At 54.3% G+C, this 20,091-nt stretch overlaps 1 long non-coding RNA gene across 1 annotated transcript in view; it reads left to right on the top strand.

The window, feature by feature from the left end:
* LOC139590648 (uncharacterized) overlaps positions 1 to 19,616 on the top strand; it is a 28,043-nt gene extending 8,427 nt beyond the window's left edge. The window contains exons 3-4 of the long non-coding RNA XR_011679385.1: positions 18,876 to 18,983; positions 19,321 to 19,616. This is a non-coding gene — a long non-coding RNA (uncharacterized lncRNA). The remainder of the gene's footprint in view (positions 1 to 18,875; positions 18,984 to 19,320) is intronic.
* Positions 19,617 to 20,091: the final 475 nt, after the last annotated feature.

A 20,091-nucleotide genomic window follows, 5' to 3' on the forward strand; every position in this document is an offset into this window, starting at 1 on the left:
ATTAAAAACCTTCCAGTGCCACCCCTGCCATGGCAGGGACACCTCCCAGTGTCCCAGGCTGCTCCCAGCCCTGTCCAGCCTGGCCTTGGGCACTGCCAGGGATGGGAATCCTGCAGTAGCCTGCTGATTGTGGGGAGAATGTTCCAGAAGGATCAGCTTGGGACTGACCTGGCACAGAAAATGTAAACCTTCTCCATTTTATAAACATTGAAAACATCCTAGAGTGGGGAACACCAGTTAACTTCCCTAAATCTGATGGAATCCTCCTTTTTTCAGTCATTCTCCCTGCCAGGGAGCCAGGGAGCAGGGGCAGGCCCTGTGTGGGAATGCCCAGGCAGGGATCCCAAATTCCCATTCAAACTCTCTCCCAGGATCCAGCCCTGAGCCCAGGGGTGTGGGGACAGCACTGGAGCACCCCAGGGATGAGCCTGGTGTGAGCCAGACCCGGCTGCTCCTGGCCTCAGCAGGAATCCATCCCACAGGGAAACCTGGGAGACGTGGAATGGAAAATGGTGGAAGTTGATGTGGGAGTGGGTGCCCAGTGAGTTCAGCTGCTGTTTGCACGGGGCCTGGTTTTGTGTTTCGCTCTGAGAACCCAAACCCCACTGATCCAGCAGCACTTCCATTTTCTATAGAAAGAAATATAAACAGTGATTTGTGTGAAACTCAGCTCCCTTCTGCCTTCCCAGAGCTCCCCTCAGGGCTCAGCTGGGCTGGGGTTTGACCTCTCCTATTCCACCCCAGGGGAGCACAACCACCCCTGGGTATTCCCTCCACATCCTCCAGGTCGCTGCCCGCCCCAGAAAATCCAGGATGCAATTTCCCACCATTAAGCACAGGAGCAGCAAATCAGCCCTGGGAGTTTATTTATAGATCCTGGAGATGCACAGTCCTTGCATTCCATTAAGCAGGGCAGGAATGGGGTGAATCCTTGGTCCAGTGCTGTGGATTTCTGCTGGAGTCTCCACTGGTTTAACCTGTGCCGGGTGATATTAATGATTAATGATTAATTGTTCAGCTACCAGAGGGTCTCTGAGGGCTGCTGTAGGGTATGGGGGGAACAGCAAAAAATTCTGCAGAGGTAATAAATGATGTGGACATCCTGACCTCGGTGGGCCAAAAGCCCTGGGAAAAGCAGAGAAAGAAAGGAAGAGAGAGGAAGAGAGAGGAAGAGGAAGGAAGGAAGGAAGGAAGGAAGGAAGGAAGGAAGGAAGGAAGGAAGGAAGGAAGGAAGGAAGGAAGGAAGGAAGGAAGGAAGGAACTTTTTGCTTTGTTTTAAGGAAATCATTCAAGGCTGTGGCTAAGCAATGCTGCTAAGAAACATAAGCAGTGAGAGGATATAAGGTGAGCTGTGGAAATAATAAATTGGCTTCTTGCTTGCACCAGGAGTCCCATCTCTCAATTGTTGTCAGTGGGGCCTGTGTGGAACATGTGTGCTCCACCACCTCCTGCCCCTTCAGTACATTAATTAGGTCTTGTTTATGATAATTAGCCCAAATGTTCAGCATGCCCACATTTGCCAAGAGCTGTGAAGCCAGCCTTGTTCATCTGGAGAACATGTCTGCAGCAGCAGGTCCTGCAAGGGCACGAGGCCAAGGCTTCCTTCTTCTCCTGTGCTCCTCCCATCTCTATTTTGGGCACAGATTTAGGGTGCAGGGCTGGAAGGATCTGCCTGGGCTTCCCTCAGGAGCATCCCTGAGTGATGATCCCTGAGGGTGGGATGGGTTTGGTTCTTACCCCCATGGGCAGCAGGGTTCTGCTGACTGTTCAGCAGAGATTTGAGAACTTTTGGGATGTTCTTCCCACAGTTTGTTCTGCTGTGTCACAGAATCCCAGGATGCCTGGGGTTGGAAAAGCCCATCCCAGCTGTGCCCAATGCCCACCTTGTCCCCAGCCCAGAGCTCTCAGTGCCACCTCCAGGGGACACCTGCAGGGATGGGCACTGCAACCCTCCCTGGGCAGTTCCTGAGCCCCCTTTCCATGGGGAAATTCCTGCTGTGCCCACCCTGAGCTGCCCTGGCCCAGCCTGAGGCCGTTCCCTCTGCTCCTGTCCCTGTGCCCTGGAGCAGAGCCCGACCCCCCCGGCTGTGCCCTCCTGGCAGGAGCTGTGCAGAGCCACAAGGGCCCCCTGAGCCTCCTTTGCTCCAGGCTGAGCCCCTGCCCAGCTCCCTCAGGGATTCTGCAGCCCCTGCCCAGCTCCTCAGGGATTCTGCAGCCCCTGCCCAGCTCCCTCAGGGATTCTGCAGCCCCTGCCCAGCTCCCTCAGGGATTCTGCAGCCCCTGCCCAGCTCCCTCAGGGATTCTGCAGCCCCTGCCCAGCTCCCTCAGGGATTCTGCAGCCCCTGCCCAGCTCTATTCCCCTCCCTGCTCCAGCTCCTCCAGGTCTCTCTTGCCATGAGGAGCCCAGAACTGACAGGGGACTCCGGGTGCCCCAGCAGTGCCAGCTCAGGGGAGCCACTGCAAAGGGCCCAAGGCTCCTTTGTGGTTCTGAGGAGCACCAGGGGCAGGGTGGCAGCAGAGCAGTGACAGTCCCCTGCCAGCGCTGCTGAGGGACACAGGGACATGGAAACACAGCCATGCTCTGAGCAGCGTGCCCACACCCTGCACTCATTCCTGGGGGAGAACAGAGGGAATGGGAATGGCAGAGACAGGGAATGTGGCTCTGGAGCAGAAGGGCAATGGCAGAGCCAGGGAATGTGGCTCTGGAGCAGAAGGAAGGAAAATGGCAGACAGGGAATGTGGCTCTGGAGCAGGACAATGACAGAGACAGGGAAGTGGCTCTGGAGCAGAAGGACAGTGACAGAAACAAGGAATTGGCTCTGGAGCAGAAGGACAATGGCAGAGACAGGGAAGTGGCTCTGGAGCAGAAGGACAATGACAGAGCCAGGGAAGTGGCTCTGGAGCAGCTGCAGGAGCTTTGGGAAGGAGCCTCTCCAGTCACAGCACGTGCAGGGAGACTCGGCCTCCCAAGATCTGAGAGCCATTAATCATGTGGAATTAAGGCAGTTAATCAAGTCTCAGGGACTGACAAAAGATTGTCCCTGAGGCTTTTTTACCTGCAGTCTCTTTGGAAAATGATGGTTCCAGCTTTCCACTCGGCTGCCCCGCGGGCAGAGCCCAAGGTCAGCCCTGATCCAGCTGAGCCAGAGCCCTGCTGGGACTGGCACTGCCATGCTGGGGTCACCCGGGGCCAGAGGGACCCCAGCAGGGGCTGCAGACACCAATTCCCTCTCTGGAAGCTGAAGTATTTCCCAGTGCCCCGAGATGTGCAGGGTGTCTCTGCTTTGGCCCACGCAACTGAAGAGCGAGTCTGGATTCTTCACTGTTCGGTCTTGAGGTTGTTTATTAATTCTTATCTATAGAATTTTCTTTCTGCTCAGCATGGCAGCCACAGGCACTCTGACTGCCCCTGAGGCGGTTTTGTCTTTTTATACTACAAACTACATAGAACATATTGACACTTAATTCCCAATACCCATCACCTGTGTTAGACAGTGCACTTCTACTCTAAACCAATCCCAAAGTGCCAACATCACAGCAGAAAATGGAGAACAAGAAGAAGAAGAAGAAAGGCTGGACACGCCCAAGTTCCTCCATCTTGTCCCCATAACCCCCATACCAAGAATCCTAAAATCTACATTTTTACCCTGTGAATATTTTATTATTACACTATTCAAACCTCTGTGTCTTTCACGTCCTCATACAAAGTTGGCAACTTGCTCCAAGAGTCAAAATCAAATCCCCAGGTGCTCTGGGCTGTGTGCCAGGATCTCTGAGCCCCCCGGCGGGGTCCTGGCAACTCTGGACACCCAGAGGGATGTGCTGAGTTCTGACACCAGTGGATCCACCATGAGCTGTGGGCAGGGATGTGCAGCTCGAGGCTCAGGCTCTGCTCTCGCTCTCCCAGGTCGTGCTGGAGCACTAACTCAGCTCATCTTTCCTCATTACATAATTTATGTAATCAATTTCAAATTGAATTGCTCCAGATGCTGATCCTGCCCTCCTGGCTGGCACCTGCTTTCTTCCTGTCAAAGCCGAGCAGGGGTCGATGGCCCAGCCCAGGGCTGCTCCCTGCGGGGTGAGTGCTCCAGGGGTAGATCCCACATGGACAGAGAGGGACCTGAGGCCACACTGGGCACAGCATTCCCAGCTCCCAGCCCTCTGGGATGTGTGGGACAGGAGCCTGGGGCCGTGTCTCAGCTGTGCAGTCACAGCACATGAAGACATTCCTGGAAAGAGGGACCTGGTGAGCTCCTCGGGATGTCACTGTCAGCCCAGTGCACACAGGGCTGGTGTGGAGAGCTCCCCGTGCAGATCCCTGGGGTTTGTGGGCCCTGTGGGCACTGCAGCTTGGGGACAGGGACACGGGGAAAGGGACATGGGACTCAGGTGGGCATTGGAGACTTGGAGAGGCCATGGACACAGGGAATGGCTCCCAGTGCCAGAGGGCAGGGATGGGTGGGAGATTGGGAACTGGGAATTCCTGGCTGGGCTGGAATTGCCAGAGCAGCTGTGGCTGCCCCTGGATCCCTGCAGTGCCCAAGGCCAGGCTGGACACTGGGGCACCCTGGGACAGTGGGAGGTGTCCCTGCCATTCCCCCCTTCCCAAAGGAGCCAAGAGCAGCTGTTCTGTGTCCTGTCCCAGGATCGGGGTTATTCCCTCCTCATTCCAGTGTGGATCAGGGCTCAGGACCATTTTCCCCGTGCAGCTCTGCTGTGGCAGTGCCAGCAGCCCCGTTCCAGGTGCAGATGCAGGGAGGGCTGATCCCAGGTGAGGCACAGCGGGACATCCCATCCTTGTCTCCTGCCATTGCCAGCAGCAGCAGCAGGTGGCGAGCCCAGCCTGGGTTTCATTGCTGCTCGCAGCCGCAGGAATTCCCCGGGAGCAGCAGCACAGCACGGCAGCCCTGGCGCTGCTCTTGGCATGGTGCGTCTGTCCCTGGCCCGATGGGACAGGAGGGACAGCTCCTCCTGTGCTCCCCATCCAAATCTTCCCTCGGGCTTGTCCCTCTGAACAGGCTGCCCAGCCTTTTCCACCTCGGCAGGGAACATTCCAGAGCTGGTCCTGCCGGGGGCTGGCATTGAAGTCCAATGGAGTCAGCACGGGCAGTGAATGCTCTCACTGAGTGGGGAGGGCCGGGTGGATGCTCTGCTCCAGCTGTTTCTCCTCATGCCCCAGAGTCTGGGGCAGGGCTTGGAATTCACAGAATCCAAGAGTTTGGGTTCAAAGGGACCTCAAATCCCACCCAGTGCCAGCCCTGCCATGGCAGGGACACCTCCCACTGTCCCAGGGTGTCCCAGTGTCCAGCCTGGCCTTGGGCACTGCCAGGGATCCAGGGGCAGCCACAGCTGCTCTGGGAATTCTGTGCCAGGCCTGCCCACCCTGCCAGGGAACAATTCCTTCCCCATATCCCACCTCAGTTTCCCCTGTGTCTGTCTGAACCCATCCCCCCTTGTCCTGTCCCTCCATCCCTTGTCCAAAATCCCTCTCCAGGTTCTCTGCAGGCCCCTTCAGACACTGGAAGGATGAATTGCCAGGGAGCCCTTGGAGTTTGCAGCTGCATTAAACCTCTCCAAGATATGAATTGCTGTTTTTCATATTTCTTTATCAGTCTGTGGAGAATAAATTAGCTCAGGTAGGAGATGTGGCTACAGGAAGATAAAGAGGTCAGGGTCTGTCCCTTCAGGTCTCTGGGACCTGCTCACAGCCCTCCTTGACCTCAGGGAAGAAACAAGTTGGTTAAAATTGGAGTTACTCAGTTTAACTGAGATAAATAACCACACACAGCACAAGGAGCCTCTCTTGGACAAATTAACTTGAATTAAGTTGCAGGAGTAACTTGTATTTTTCTGTGGTTACTTCAGGGGAGAAATTGAAAACATTTTTTTTGCAGAATGTGGCAAGGGATGAGCTCAACGCTTCCTGGGAAAACCTGAACAATGGGGACATTTGGATAAGGCTAGAAGTGCTGCCAGGGAATTAGGTCATGTTTGGCCAACACTCCCAGGGATGCACAGGGGGGTTTGTGGGGTGTCTGTGCAGGACCAGGACTGGGCTGCAGGATCCCTGGGGGTCCCTTCCCCCTCAGGATATTCCAGGGCTAAGAGCAGGATTTGGGTTGGAATTCTCTCCCCTGGTGTTCTGTGCATTGCCCTCGTTGGGATTCCATGGGATCCCTTCCTGTGGGAGGCACTGGCGTGGGCTGGGGATGGAGCACAGGAGGGACGACCTTGGCAGAGATTTGGGAGGCTGTGCCAAGACACCAGAGTGAGATCCATGATGGAATGTGTTCTGGAGGGCTGGATCCGGGCCTTTCCAAGGAGTGCTGTCCCTGACCAGCACTGGGAATGCTTCCCCTGCTCCCAGCAGAACTCTGGAATTCCTGCTCCATGCACCAAACACCCGAGGCCCTCTGGGAGAGCAACTGGTGCTTCCCAAGAGAAACAGAGATGCCCTGACTTTTGTCCAGAGAATCATCCTGAGAGGAGCACAGATCCTGGGAGGAACAGCTGAGGGAGCTGGGCAGGGGCTGCAGAATCCCTGAGGGAGCTGGGCAGGGGCTGCAGAATCCCTGAGGGAGCCGGGCAGGGGCTGCAGAATCCCTGAGGGAGCTGGGCAGGGGCTGCAGAATCCCTGAGGGAGCTGGGCAGGGGCTCAGCCTGGGGCAAAGGAGGCTCAGGGGGCCCTTGTGGCTCTGCACAGCTCCTGCCAGGAGGGACAGGCTCTGCTCCAGGGAACAGGGACAGGACAAAGGAGGTTTAGTTTGGATTTTGGGCAGATTTCTTCCCTGAAAGGTGGTTAAGCAGGGGCAGTGCTGGAGTGCTCATCCCTGTGGGGATTTAAGGCCCTCTGGATGTGGCACTTTGGGGACATGGGGCAGTGCTGGGGAATGGTCAGACTCGATCTCAGAGGGCTTTCCCAGCCTCCAGGATTCTGTGGTGGCAGGAGCAGAGCTCTGATCCCCTGGCAGTGCCCCCCTGAGCACAGCCAGGATGGTGAGAGCCCCCCTGCCCCTCTGAGCACAGCCTGGGCAGTCCCTGGGCCTCCTGGTGGGATGTCCCTGCTGTGGGGACACACAAGGCACTGGGACAAGGGGACAACACCATGGCCCTGCTGCTCTGGGACCCTCTGGGGGTGCTGAGGGGAGCAGGGGGTGCCCACAGAGCAGCAGGGCACATGAGAGCACATGGCTGGTGTGGCTCCACCTGCGTGAAATGCATTTTCTGGCTGCTTGGTACCTCTGAGGGCAGCCTGAGTGAGCCCAGGGTTGGTGGTGGAGTTAAACCTCCCCTTGTTTCCAGCACACAGCGCTGCTTCTCCCTGCTGGGGCTCCGTGGGGAAGGGAGGCGAGGCTGCCCAGCTCCTCAGTGCCACACCTCCCTCTGCCAGCCCAGAGAACGGAGCAGCAGGAGTAATGGGCTGAGGAGCCATTTGGAGGGATTTGAAAGCCCTGTTGCACATCAGTCTGCAGCGTCCCCACTCCATTAATATTCCAGGGAGAGGAATGTAACAGAGCCATCTCGTGATTACTCTGCTGATTACGGGGCATCATTACCCGTCCCTCTCGCAGCTCTCAGCCAGCTCTGGGCTTTGAAGCTGCAGACAAATAATGAAGGTGCAGAGCAGAGAGCACCCTCTCTCTCTCTCCCTCTCCCCAGGTGAAACACCCTCTGTGATTTATTACCTCCCCTTAAGAAGAGCAGGACATAAATTACCAAGCGTTGCCAAATCTTTCAGCTCCCATGGACAAGGCTGTTTGCTAAATAGTCTGTTGGAAGGTCCTTTTTGATGCTGCCAAACATCCTAACAGAATTTACCTGGAAACAGCAGTTCTTGACGAGTTTCATTATTAATCTATAGAAAGGAGTTGCTTTTCTTGCTCAGAGGATGTGTCTGAAATGGAAAACACAGTTCAGAGCTCCCGGCTGCAGCCACCATCCCACCTTCAGTGGGCTGAGAGGGTTCTGCTACAGCCCTGGTTCTTCCTGCCTTGATTTAGGGATCTGAGCACGGGATTTATGGACAGATCTGTGCCTGGGTTCGGTGCCATTCTGCAGGGCAGGCATAGAAAAAGTGAGATAACTGAAAATAAACCTGGGGCAGTGCTGGCAGGGACATCCTCATCCCTCATGTGCACAGAGCCCAGAGATGGACACGGCACTCCAGGAGCTTCCTTGGCATCTCCCAGCTCTCCTGGGCCCCTTCACCCCCCAGGGACATATTGTCATCAGTTAAGCCACAAAAATGCTAAAATTATTTCCTTCTGGAGCCTACAGTTTTATTTCCACTGCTTATCTTGCTCTCTCCTCTAAGGTCTTGAACTCCACGTTTTCCCAGGGTCCTGTATCCAAGGCTGCATCATCCATGAGTTTTCTTCCTGCTCTGAGTACAGGTCGCAGCATCTCCCCTGCTCATTTCAGCAGTCACCTGATCAAGAAATCATCTTCATACACCCTGGAGATCCCCTGGATCACCTGCACCCAGCCTGGCACAGTGTGCCCGGAGTGGCTGCCATCCCTGGCAGTGCCCAAGGCCAGGCTGGACACTGGGACACCCTGGGACAGTGGGAGGTGTCCCTGCCATGGCAGGGTGGCACTGGGTGGGATTTGAGGTCCTTTCAACCCAAACCATCCTGGGATTCTGTTCTATGATGGAGCCCATCTGGCAGGCACCAGGACAGTTAAAGCCACCCAGGGGCACCAGGGCCCATCTGTGGGAGGCATTCCAGGCAGGAATTAACCCCTGGATCCATGGGCACCTGGCTGGGGCTCAGGTGGAACTGATGACCTCCCTTGTTCACCTTCCCCAGAGTGCTGCCTGAACAGCACATCCATATCCACATACACAGGGAGCAGGAGCCGTGCCAGATCCAGCTGATACAGGGAAAGCTCCCCCAGCCTGGTCCCATCCATCATCCATCCATCCATCATCCATCCATCCATCATCCATCCATCATCCATCCATCCATCATCCATCCATCCATCCATCCATCCATCCATCCATCCATCCTCCATCCATCATCCATCCATCCATCCATCCATCATCCATCCATCCATCCATCCATCCATCCATCCATCATCCATCCATCCATCCATCCATCATCCATCCATCCATCCATCCATCCATCATCCATCCATCCATCATCCATCCATCATCCATCCATCATCCATCCATCCATCCATCCATCATCCATCCATCCATCCATCCATCCATCCATCCATCCATCCATCCATCATCCATCCATCATCCATCATCCATCCATCCATCCATCCATCATCCATCCATCCATCCATCATCCATCATCCATCCATCCATCATCCATCCATCCATCATCCATCCATCATCCATCATCCATCCATCATCCATCATCCATCCATCCATCATCCATCCATCCATCATCCATCCATCCATCATCCATCCATCCATCCATCATCCATCCATCATCCATCATCCATCCATCCATCATCCATCCATCATCCATCCATCCATCCATCATCCATCCATCCATCCATCATCCATCCATCATCCATCCATCATCCATCCATCATCCATCCATCCATCCATCCATCCATCCATCATCCATCATCCATCCATCCATCATCCATCCATCCATCATCCATCCATCATCCATCCATCCATCCATCCATCATCCATCCATCCATCCATCATCCATCCATCCATCCATCCATCCATCCATCATCCATCCATCCATCCATCCATCCATCCATCCGTCCATCCGTCCATCCCATCTCCCCCAGCCCACCCCCAGCAGTTTAAGTTGGGCCGAGCTTTGCCAAGCCAGGCCTGGACAATCCCTGAAGCAGGAGGGATGGCAGAGGATGGAGAGGGAGAAGCCCATGATGCCGAGGGGGAGATGAGATGAGCTGAGAGGAGTTGTCAGCTGGGGTTCGGGGGTCACAGCAGTGATTTATTTTTAATTTGGGTGCCTGACAGCTGGGATTTCATTTGTGGCTCCGCAGGCCACACCAAGCAGAAGGTGTCAGCTGATGTGTCACATCCCATCAGAGCAGAGCTGCCTGTGCTGCACTCACAGACACCTTGCAGTGACTCCCTGCAAGCTCCAGCTGGGAGGAGGGAGCCTGGAGCTGCCTGTCCTGCTCTGGGAATGCAGCAGGATGGATCTGCTACCGGGACACACACAGGGCACAGCAGAGCCTGCCAGGCCTCAGCACCTGAGAGAGCCCAAACCCAGCCTGGCTGCAGAGCAGGGACCAGTTACACCCAACCCATGGTCCAGAGGAGCCACTAAATCCATCCAGCAGCCATGGCCTGGATTATCGATGGAATTAATGGCACAGAATGAAATTAATGCTGGAGCTGGGCCAGGGGAGGTTTGGGATGGATTTCAGGAAAGGTTCCTCCCCCAGAGGGTGCTGGCACTGCCCAGGCTGCCCAGGGAATGGGCACAGCCCCGAGGCTGCCAGAGCTCCAGGAGCTGCCAGGGATGCCCAGGGTGGGATTGCTGGGGGTCTGGGCAGGGCCAGGGGTGGCACTGGGTGATCCCTGGGGGTCCCTCCCAGCTCAGAATATTCCATGTTTTTATGACAGCTGCTCTAACCCTGTCCTGCTGCCAGCTGGGGGTGGATCACTCTGGTCACTTGTGGAAGCTCAGTGGGAAGGAGAAGCTCAATTCCTCTGCATGTGTCTTTTCCTGCTGGGCTGCTGTGATGCCTTCAGACCTGTTTGCATCAGTTTTAATCACAGACTCCCAGATGGATTTGGATTGGAAGGACCTTAAATCCCATCCATCCCAGCCCTGCCATGGACAGGGACACCTCCCACTGTCCCAGGCTGCTCCAAGCCCCAGTGTCCAACCTGGCCTTGCACATTCCAGGAATCCAGGGGCAGCCACAACCCCTTTTTGCCTCCTCCATCTCCCCAGGCTGTGCTTGTGCAGCAGGTCCTGCTCTGTGCATTACTTGGCTCTTCCCACTATAAACTGCAATCATTTTTTCCCATCTTTTTTCCACTTGTCAGAAACCCTTTGAATTCTCAGCCTGGCTGCCCCAGCTGCTCAGAGACCAGCCTGGGTCAGTCTGGGCTGTGCCCGTGGTGCTTTTCCTCGCCCAGGCTGCTCAGGGAAAAGCCAGACAGTCCCAGGGCCAGGGAGATGCAGGGGCACACTCAGCTGTCCCCTGGTCATGGGCAGCTGCTCTCTCCCTGGGATGTTCTGGCTTCCTACCTCTGCTTTGTTTTATCCCTGTTGCCCTGGCTCGCTCGGAAATGTCACGCCAAAGAGCCTCAGAAGCATTATTAAAGTCAAAATAAATGACATTTACTGTCTCCTGCTTTCCAAAAGCCTGTTAGGCAGTCACAGGAGGAAATGAGGGGTTTTTAAACCCTGCCTGCCTGATCCTTTCCCTTTTATTACCATGTCTCTTCCAAGGATAAATCCCCTCTGAGTTTTGCTGGGATAAATAACTGCTAAGTCAATGTAATTGTTGTCTGCAGCGCTGGGCACGGGGCCCTGCAGGCAGGGGCTGCTGGGCCCAGGGTGAGCTCTGCTCTCTGACACAAACCCTCCTCACCAAGGGGGACCAGGGCAGCGCTGGTGGGCACTGGGAGCCTCCCCCTGAGTCCTGGAGGGGATCCCTGAGGGCTCAGGGCCAGGCAGAGCCCTGTCCTCATCACCAGCGCCAGCCCCACGAGCCTCTGTGCTCCTGAGGGTCACGGAATCGTTTGGGTTGGAAAAGGCCTGCAAGAATGAGTCCAGCTGCTCCCCAAGGCCACTCTGACCCTGTCCCCAAGTGCCACATCCACAGGGCTTTGAAATCCCTGCAGGGATGGGCACTGCAGCACTGCCCTGGGCAGCTGTGCCAGGGCTGGACAGCCCTTTCCAGGAAGGAATTTTCTCAATATCCAACCTGAGCCTCCCCTGGCACAGCCTGAGGCCATTTCCCCTTGTCCTGTCCCACACCCTGACACCCCTGCAGCTGTCCCCTCCTGGCAGGAGCTGTGCAGAGCCACAAGGTCCCCCCTGAGCCTCCTTTGCTCCAGGCTCAGCCCCTTCCCAACTCCCTCAGCCTCTCCAGACCCTTCCCAGCTCTGTTCTCTTCCCTGGAAAATGGGAATTTCCCCAGGACACACAGGTGACCTGGCCACTGGGTTCTGCCCTTCCAGTGCCACTTCCCACCTGAGCACACAGAATAAATAAAGAGGTTTGGGGTTCCATCACCACCTCCCTTCTGAGCACACAAGAAATAAAGAGGTTTGGGGTTCCAGCACCATTTCCCACCTGAGCAGACACAATAAATAGAGAGGTTTGGGTTTGAAATTCCATCACCACTTCCCACCTGAGCAGACACAAGGAATAAAGAGGTTTGGGGTTCCAGCTCCAGTTCCCACCTGAGCACACACAAGGAATAAAGAGGTTTGGGGTTCCAGCACCATTTCCCACCTGAGCAGACACAATAAATAGAGAGGTTTGGGTTTGAAATTCCAGCTCCAGTTCCCACCTGAGCACACACAAGGAATAAAGAGGTTTGGGTTTGGGGTTCCAGCTCCTTCCCAGCAGTTGCTGCATGTGCTAAGAGCAGCCCAAGGATTGCAGTCCTGGCAGAGTTTCCTTGGATGTGATTTCCCAAAAGCTTTTAGCTCTACCCTGGGAGTTTGTCTCTAATTGCAGAAATAACAAAATGCCTTTGAGCATATTTATTCACTGGAGTTTGATTTTAGTTACTCATTATAACAGTGTTAATAGCAGCCTGAAGGGAAGGAGCAGGATTGCATTTGAGCAAGAGAGAGCCAAAGATGAGTTGGTTTAAATTTTTGCTTAATGGACCGTTCTGTCCTCAGAACAGTTTGTCTTTCCTGCCATTTTTATTTCCCCTTTTGCCACTTGATGTCTCAAACCCAGAAATAAAAGGCAACAGAGTTATCTAATACCACAAGTGTCAGATCTCATAACTTGGTGAAAATCAGTCCTTCAGGGAAATTGAATTTATTGCCAGTTGAAATATGAATGCTTTTATTTGCTCTGGAATGTGAGCCTGCCTTTGTTAGCAAGACTGAACCTGTTCTCACTGAAGCCAAAGGTTGATTTTGGCAGCTCACAAGTTGTTCAGGGATGGAAGGGAGAGAAGAGACTGGTGGGAGACTCAGATTAAGGAAACTGATGCTGGAATTGCTGGTTTTGCCAGAAACAACTCTTGGATCCCCCAGCCCCTGACTCCTGCATGATATTGAGGTTTCAGTTCTGCAGCTCCTGGTCCCAGCCCTCATTCCTGGTCCATGCAGGATGGGGATAAAACCCAGGAGCGTTGCAGTAGGTGCCCTGCTTTTCTTCTTGGGCAAGAAAAACCCAAATCCTTTAGAGCAATTTGTCCTTTCCCACAGCCAAGGGAGGCTGGAGCTGGGGATGGAGGTGTTTGGAGGGGAGGCCGGGGAGCAAAGGCTTTGGCCACTGGTTTTGGGGTGTTTCCAGGAGACAGGAGCAGTTTGCCAACCCCAGAACCCCAGACTCACAGGGATGGTTCAGTCCTTCCTGAACCATCCTGAACCACCATTTTTGGGGTGTTTCCAGGAGACAGGAGCAGTTTCCCAGCTCCAGAACCCCAGACTCACAGGGATGGTTCAGCCCAGGCTGAGCCCTCCCTGGTGGGGCTCTGTCCCTTGAGCTGGGATGCAAACAAAGCTTTGGCATGAGGGGAGCTGCCTGAGGATGTTCCTTCGGGAATTTTTAATGGATCCAGACCTTTCAGAGTCCTGCTGCACCCCCTGCACCCAGCTGAGCCCGGCTTGCTTAGGACAGCACCAACCCAATGCTTCTCCCATTCCTCTGGGCTGGGATTTAAACCCGGGCACCGTTTGCTTGGTGAGTTATGATGGATAGAACAGGGCCATTCATCTTCCTGCAAGGCTTCAGGGGTTATTTATGCCTTCAGAATTTGTCAGAGGGAAATTTCCGAGTCAAACAAACATGTAATTTATTCGTGGCAGCGCAATAGAGAGTCTGAAGAGTTTAATTTCTGTGGAGATGGAAGATGCGAGGAGCCCCATTTGTCAGGGCAGACAGCAGAAGTGATGCCAGGCTGGACTGGAGATCCTTGGAGCATCATCCTCAGCTGGTTCAGGGCTTGTGGCTCCCAGGGAACTGCTGCTGGCTCCTTGTCTCGGTTTGGAGAGCCAGGTGTCTGCTAAGGAAGGCAGGAGCCTCCCCTGAAATGGAGAATGTGAACCCTCCCCACCCCTCCCAATTGCTATAAATTTTAAATTAAGGGGCTCGTAGGCAGCAAAAAACATGGGAGCATGAAATAACAGTTCTTTATTAGGGAAGAAAATCAAAGGATGAAATGAACAATGCAGTGACCAAACCAACAGTGCCAGAGTCAGAGCCCAGCCTGACACCCTGTGGGTCAGGGTGCTGGCAGCAGCCCCATTGGAATTGTGGCTCAGCCCTCCTGCAGTGCCAGGGGTGGCTCTGCTGGAGCAGGGATCCTGGAGAAGGGTGGAGGCTTCCTCTGCAGATCCAGGGGAAGGAGAGGCAGCTGCTGCTCCTCTGGGCAATCCAGTGCAGAAGCCGTGCTGCTGTTCCAGAATCTCCAGATTCTATCCAGATAGGAATGCTTGGCTCCTCCCTCTGGGCTCACATCTCCCAATGGGATGCTGTAGTTCTTATCAGCCATGCAGGGACATTCCATGGCTGTTATCAGCAGGTGTCCCCTCCCCAGGGAGGAGTGGGTGTGGAGGAGATAAGGAAAAACTGCCCAATGAACAGAAGACAGCTGCCATGCAGATGGTGATAGAGCACATCCTGCCCGGCAGTCTGGGACACTCCTGCTGTCCCCAGGCACTCAGAAGGGAATGGTTTTTCCATGGACTGAACTTGGAGCTGCCTTTGGGAATGGACAGCTGGATAAAGATCCTCATTTGGAAGTGTCTCCAGCCCCAAGTGCCTTTCTGCAGTGTATTGCTTTTCCATCTGTGAGGCTGATAAAGCTCCTCCTGCAGTTTAATGCTGGGTTTCGTCCCGGCTGATCAATAATAATTCCCTGCAGGACAAGCATGGAGGGGTGATGGGAATTAATGAGCTGTGCCTCAGCCCACACTGTGTTTACAGACTCTGCAGATCCCTGGCCCTTGGGTGTCTCTTGGCACAGCATCCTCATCAGAATTATTCCCTTTTCAGCTCTCCCTCCACCCAAAAATGCAGCTGCAAGTCCAGCCCTGAGCTGAGAAACCTCCTCCTACTGCTCCAAGAGGCTCTTGGAGCATCACAGCCACAAGAGCTGAACTCAGCACAGCAATCTCCAGCTTTTCATTTTAGCTCTGGGCTTCTTTGAGTTTAAATCTTCAAATTTCGGCTGTAAAACTCAACTTTCTCGGGTGGGAGACCCCACCAGTGTGCTCCTCCACAGGGGTGGGTGACACACCAAAGCTCCTGGTACATAAAAACAGGAATTTCCTCCCAATTCCTGGGAGCTCATCACCCTTGTGTCCTGCTGAGAAGGGCTGGAAGCAGCTCCACTTGATGCCATCACTGCTGCTCCAGGAATGATCCCAAGGAACCTCTGGAGATGGGGATGGGATTGTATTTAACCAAATAATCAACTCCTGTGATCACATCTTGGTGCTTTCTTGATGCTTGAAGCTTTTCTGTGCCCTTCAAAAACAGTCCTGAAGTTGTTCTGGGAGTGGGTGAGTCTTGGCAAAAGTTCTGTGGATCTTCAGGGACCTGACATCGCTCCTAAGAGACTCTGGGACCTCCTCCTCCTCCTCCTCCTCCTCTGCAGGGTCAGGCTGGGATAAATCCTCCTTGCATGGATAAATCATCGAGCCTGAGGATGGCTTCAGACATCATTCCTTGGTTACATGGAGACATGGGGTTCTTACAAAGCAGGGGAACAGACAGCAGGGCAGGATAAAGATGAAGAGCCTGATGATTTTTTGTCTCTCAAGTGGTCATTTTTCACATCAGGTGAGGCAAAGCTCGGCTTGAGTGACATTTCTCTAATGCAATTAATTATTTATGGTTTTCTGCGAGCAGCAATCAAGAGGAGCAGCACTGAAATGGGATTTATATCTCAACTGATTTTTAAAGAGAGGCCTGAAGTGAGTGCAGGGTCTGTGCCAACCCCAGCTGGCTCTAAACAGGGACACACCTGGCCAGGAGCTCCAGCACAGGTGGGAGCTGCTCCTTCCCTGCCTCTGAAGGAAAAAGGCAAAAATTGTCATAAAATCAGACTGGTTTGGGTGGGAAGGGATTCAGAGTTCATCCCATCCCACCCCTGCCATGGCAGGGACACCTCCCACTGTCCCAGGGTGCCCCAGTGTCCAACCTGGCCTTGGGCACTGCCAGGGATCCAGGGGCAGCCACAGCTGCTCTGGCAATTCCAGCCCAGCCAGGAATTCCCAATTCCCAATCTCCCACCCATCCCTGCCCTCTGGCACTGGGAGCCATTCCCTGGCTCCTGTCCCTCCAGCCCTTGGGAATTGTCTCTCTCCCTCTTTCCTGCAGCTCCTTCAGGCCACACTGAGCTCACCCCAAAGCTTCTCCTCTCCAGGGGAACATCCCCAGCTCTCCCAGCAGAGCTGCTCCATCCCTTGGATCACCCTGGTCAGATCCCACCTGGAATTCTGCATCCATCCAGCCTCTTATACCCTTAAGTGTCCCTGGTTTTTGGCCTTCTTGCCCTTGGGAATTGTCTCTCTCCATGTTTCCTGTGGGATCCTTCAGGCGCTGTCACCCCAAAGCTTCTCCTCTCCAGGTGAACATTCCCAGCTCTCCCAGCAGAGCTGTTCCATCCCTTGGATCATCCTGGAGCCTCCTCTGGGCTCTCCCCAGCAGCTCCACATCCTTCCTGTGCTGGGGAACCACAAATTAATTCCAACATAATCAAGGCCTTGCCAGGGTAAAACTTCTATGTCCATAGTTAAGATTGGATGGAGCATTTGTCCTCTTGCATATCTGGAGCTGGGAATAATGAAATTCCTCCTTACAGGTAACATTTGCTGCTCCCTTGGTGGTGTTTTCACCCTGCACTGACTGCAAGGACTGCTCTGCTTGAGGAGCTGCTGCCCGGATTGCAGGAGAACAAAAGGGAGAAAAAACAACTTTTTTTTTTTTTTTTTTTGCCATCTTTTTATTCTTCATGTTCTCCGTTTCTATTTTAATTACAGAGTTTCCAGACACAGGAGGGAATTTGCATTTGATGGTTTGGATGTTAATGATGGTGCTGTGTCTGGTGTAATGAAATGTTTCCCATATGCTGGCTCCAGTGGAAGCGCTCTCCCTGGAGATCCCCAGATGAGCTCAGCTTCCAGGTGCCACAAGGAGTTTGTGTGCTCAGGCTTCACAGGACAAACACAGACTTTTAATTTCATATCCATGCTTGGCAATGCCTCTGATTTCCATGGGATAAAGCCAAGCACAGGGATCTGAATGGATGGAGCAGGTTCTGCTCAGGGGGGACTGAGCCCAGGAATTCCAGGAGGCAGAACTCCTGCCCTGGGCAGTGCCCAGCCCTGAGCAGAGCCCAGACAGGGGCTGGAGTCTCCTCCCTGGGATATTCCAGAGCCAAAGTTCTGGGCCCCTCCGTTTGGGAATTTTTATTGTCATAAAATCCAGACTGGTTTGGGTGGGAAGGGATTCAGAGTTCATCCCATGCACGTCAAGCACGTCCAGAGGAGGCAACGAGGCTGGAGAAGAGGAGGAACACAAACCCCTGCGAGGAACGTTTGAAGGATCTGGGGGTGCCCAGCCTGGAGCAGAGGAGGCTCAGGGGTGCCCCCATTGCTCTCCACACCTTCCTGAAGGGAGGCTGCAGACAGGTGGGGTCGGTCTCTGGCAGAACCAGAGGACGCAGCCTCCAGCTATGGCAGGGAAGGGACAGGTTGGATAGCAGGAAGAAATTGTTCACCAAAAGAATAATAAAGCACTGGAATGCTCTTCCCAGGGAGGAGGTGGAATCACCATCTCTGGGTGTGTTTAAAAAAGCCTGGGCATGGCACTGGGTGCTATAGTCTGGGTGAGGTGTGAGGGCACAGGAGGGACTCGATGGTCTCAGAGGTCTCTTCCAGCCTCATCACTCTGGGATTCTGGGATTCTGTGAGTCTGGGATTCTGGGATTCTGGGATTCTGGGATTTTGGGATTCTGTAAGTCTGGGATTCTGGGATTTTGTGATTCTGGGATTCTGGGATTCTGTGAGTCTGTGATTCTGGGATTCTGTGATTCTGGGATTCTGGGATTCTGTGAAGTTGTGCCAGGGGAGGTTTGGACTGGGTATTAGGGAAAAATCTATTCACTGAAGGGTTTGTGAAGCACTGCCCAGGACAGTGGTGCAGTCACCATCCAGTCCTTGGAGGGATTTCGGAAATGTGGCACGTGGGGACATGGGTCAGTGGTGGCCTTGGCAGTGCTGGCAGAAGGGTTGGACTTGATGATCTTGGAGGCCTTTTCCAACCTCAATATTTCTGTGATTCACACTGCTGTGCCCTGGGCAGGGACTGGCACCAGTGACCCTCTGTGGTTCCTTCCAGCCTGATCCATCCTGGCATTCTGGGATTCTGTGGCAGCTTTGGGGTTGTGCTGGAGGACAGGGAAGGCTTTGGGGAGCGAGGGGACAAATCCTGGCTCTGGGCTCTGCAGTGCCACAGGTGCTGCAGGGGGATTCAGTTTCAAACAAGGAGTCACTAAGGGAAACTTGAGAAATGTGAAAATCTAAAAGCACAGCAAAAAAGTTCAATTATTTTGGAAACAAAAGCCACAGAGGAGGTTGGGTAAAATTATTATAAAATACCTGTAAAATTCCTTTATTTCTCGTGCTTTCCAGTGCCTTGCACTCCTTTGGCTTCTTTATTCTCAGCTGTGAGCAGGTTTAGGTCTGATTCCCCCCCATTCTCTGCTGCCTCCAGGATTTTAGGGATGCAGGAAGAGCCTCCTGCCTGCCAGCCATTCCTGGGAGCAGGAATTCTGCAGTGGAGCCCTTCTGAGCCTTGCTGGCTGCATTGCTGTAAATCAGGGTGAGCTCCTTGTTTAATTGTTGCCTGGAACAGGCCCAGCTTTTCCTGTTCTCCCTGCACACAGTCCCAGCCTCTGCTGCATCAAACCCCACCTGGAGAGCTGTGGATGGGATAATTCCCTTTATTCCCAGAAAACCCCGTGAGTCACAGTCCCAGCACAGATCCCTCTGCTCCCACTGTGCCCTGGGGTTTGGGCTTTTCTTTCCCCTCCGTGCTGCCAGTCACCAAATCCATTCCAATAGAAGATGCTGGGGTTGAGGTTTTTATCTGGAATTGCTGTTGGCAGGATTAGGAGCAGGAGGAATTGCTTCCCTGAATGTCTCTTCTTTACCCACAGCTCGATGCTGGCTGGATGAAACCTGGGGAGGTGCCCATGATCCATGATCCAGGGAATCTCTCTCATTTTGGAAGCCAGCACGTGGCCTTTGGATTCTCTTCTGCTTGTGAGGGCCCAGTTTCTGTGATATTATTTGTAAAAAATAAGGATTTCTTAGGGCCAAGATATTGAGAGGCTGGAGCATGTCCAGGGAAGGAAACAGAGCTGGGAAGGGGCTGCAGAATCCCTGAGGGAGCTGGGCAGGGGCTGCAGAATCCCTGAGGGAGCTGGGCAGGGGCTGCAGAATCCCTGAGGGAGCTGGGCAGGGGCTGCAGAATCCCTGAGGGAGCCGGGCAGGGGCTGCAGAATCCCTGAGGGAGCTGGGCAGGGGCTGCAGAATCCCTGAGGGAGCTGGGCAGGGGCTGCAGAATCCCTGAGGGAGCTGGGCAGGGGCTGCAGAATCCCTGAGGGAGCCGGGCAGGGGCTGCAGAATCCCTGAGGGAGCTGGGCAGGGGCTGCAGAATCCCTGAGGGAGCTGGGCAGGGGCTGCAGAATCCCTGAGGGAGCTGGGCAGGGGCTGCAGAATCCCTGAGGGAGCTGGGCAGGGGCTCAGCCTGGAGCAAAGGAGGCTCAGGGGGCCCTTGTGGCTCTGCACAGCTCCTGCCAGGAGGGCACAGCCGGGGGGGTCGGGCTCTGCTCCAGGGCACAGGGACAGGAGCAGAGGGAACGGCCTCAGGCTGGGCCAGGGCAGCTCAGGGTGGGCACAGCAGGAATTTCCCCATGGAAAGGGGG

This window comes from Agelaius tricolor, unplaced genomic scaffold (assembly GCF_023055355.1).
Source record: "Agelaius tricolor isolate 1412-34295 unplaced genomic scaffold, bAgeTri1.0.p SCAF_5, whole genome shotgun sequence".
In the NCBI taxonomy this organism is placed as follows: Eukaryota; Metazoa; Chordata; class Aves; order Passeriformes; family Icteridae; genus Agelaius; species Agelaius tricolor.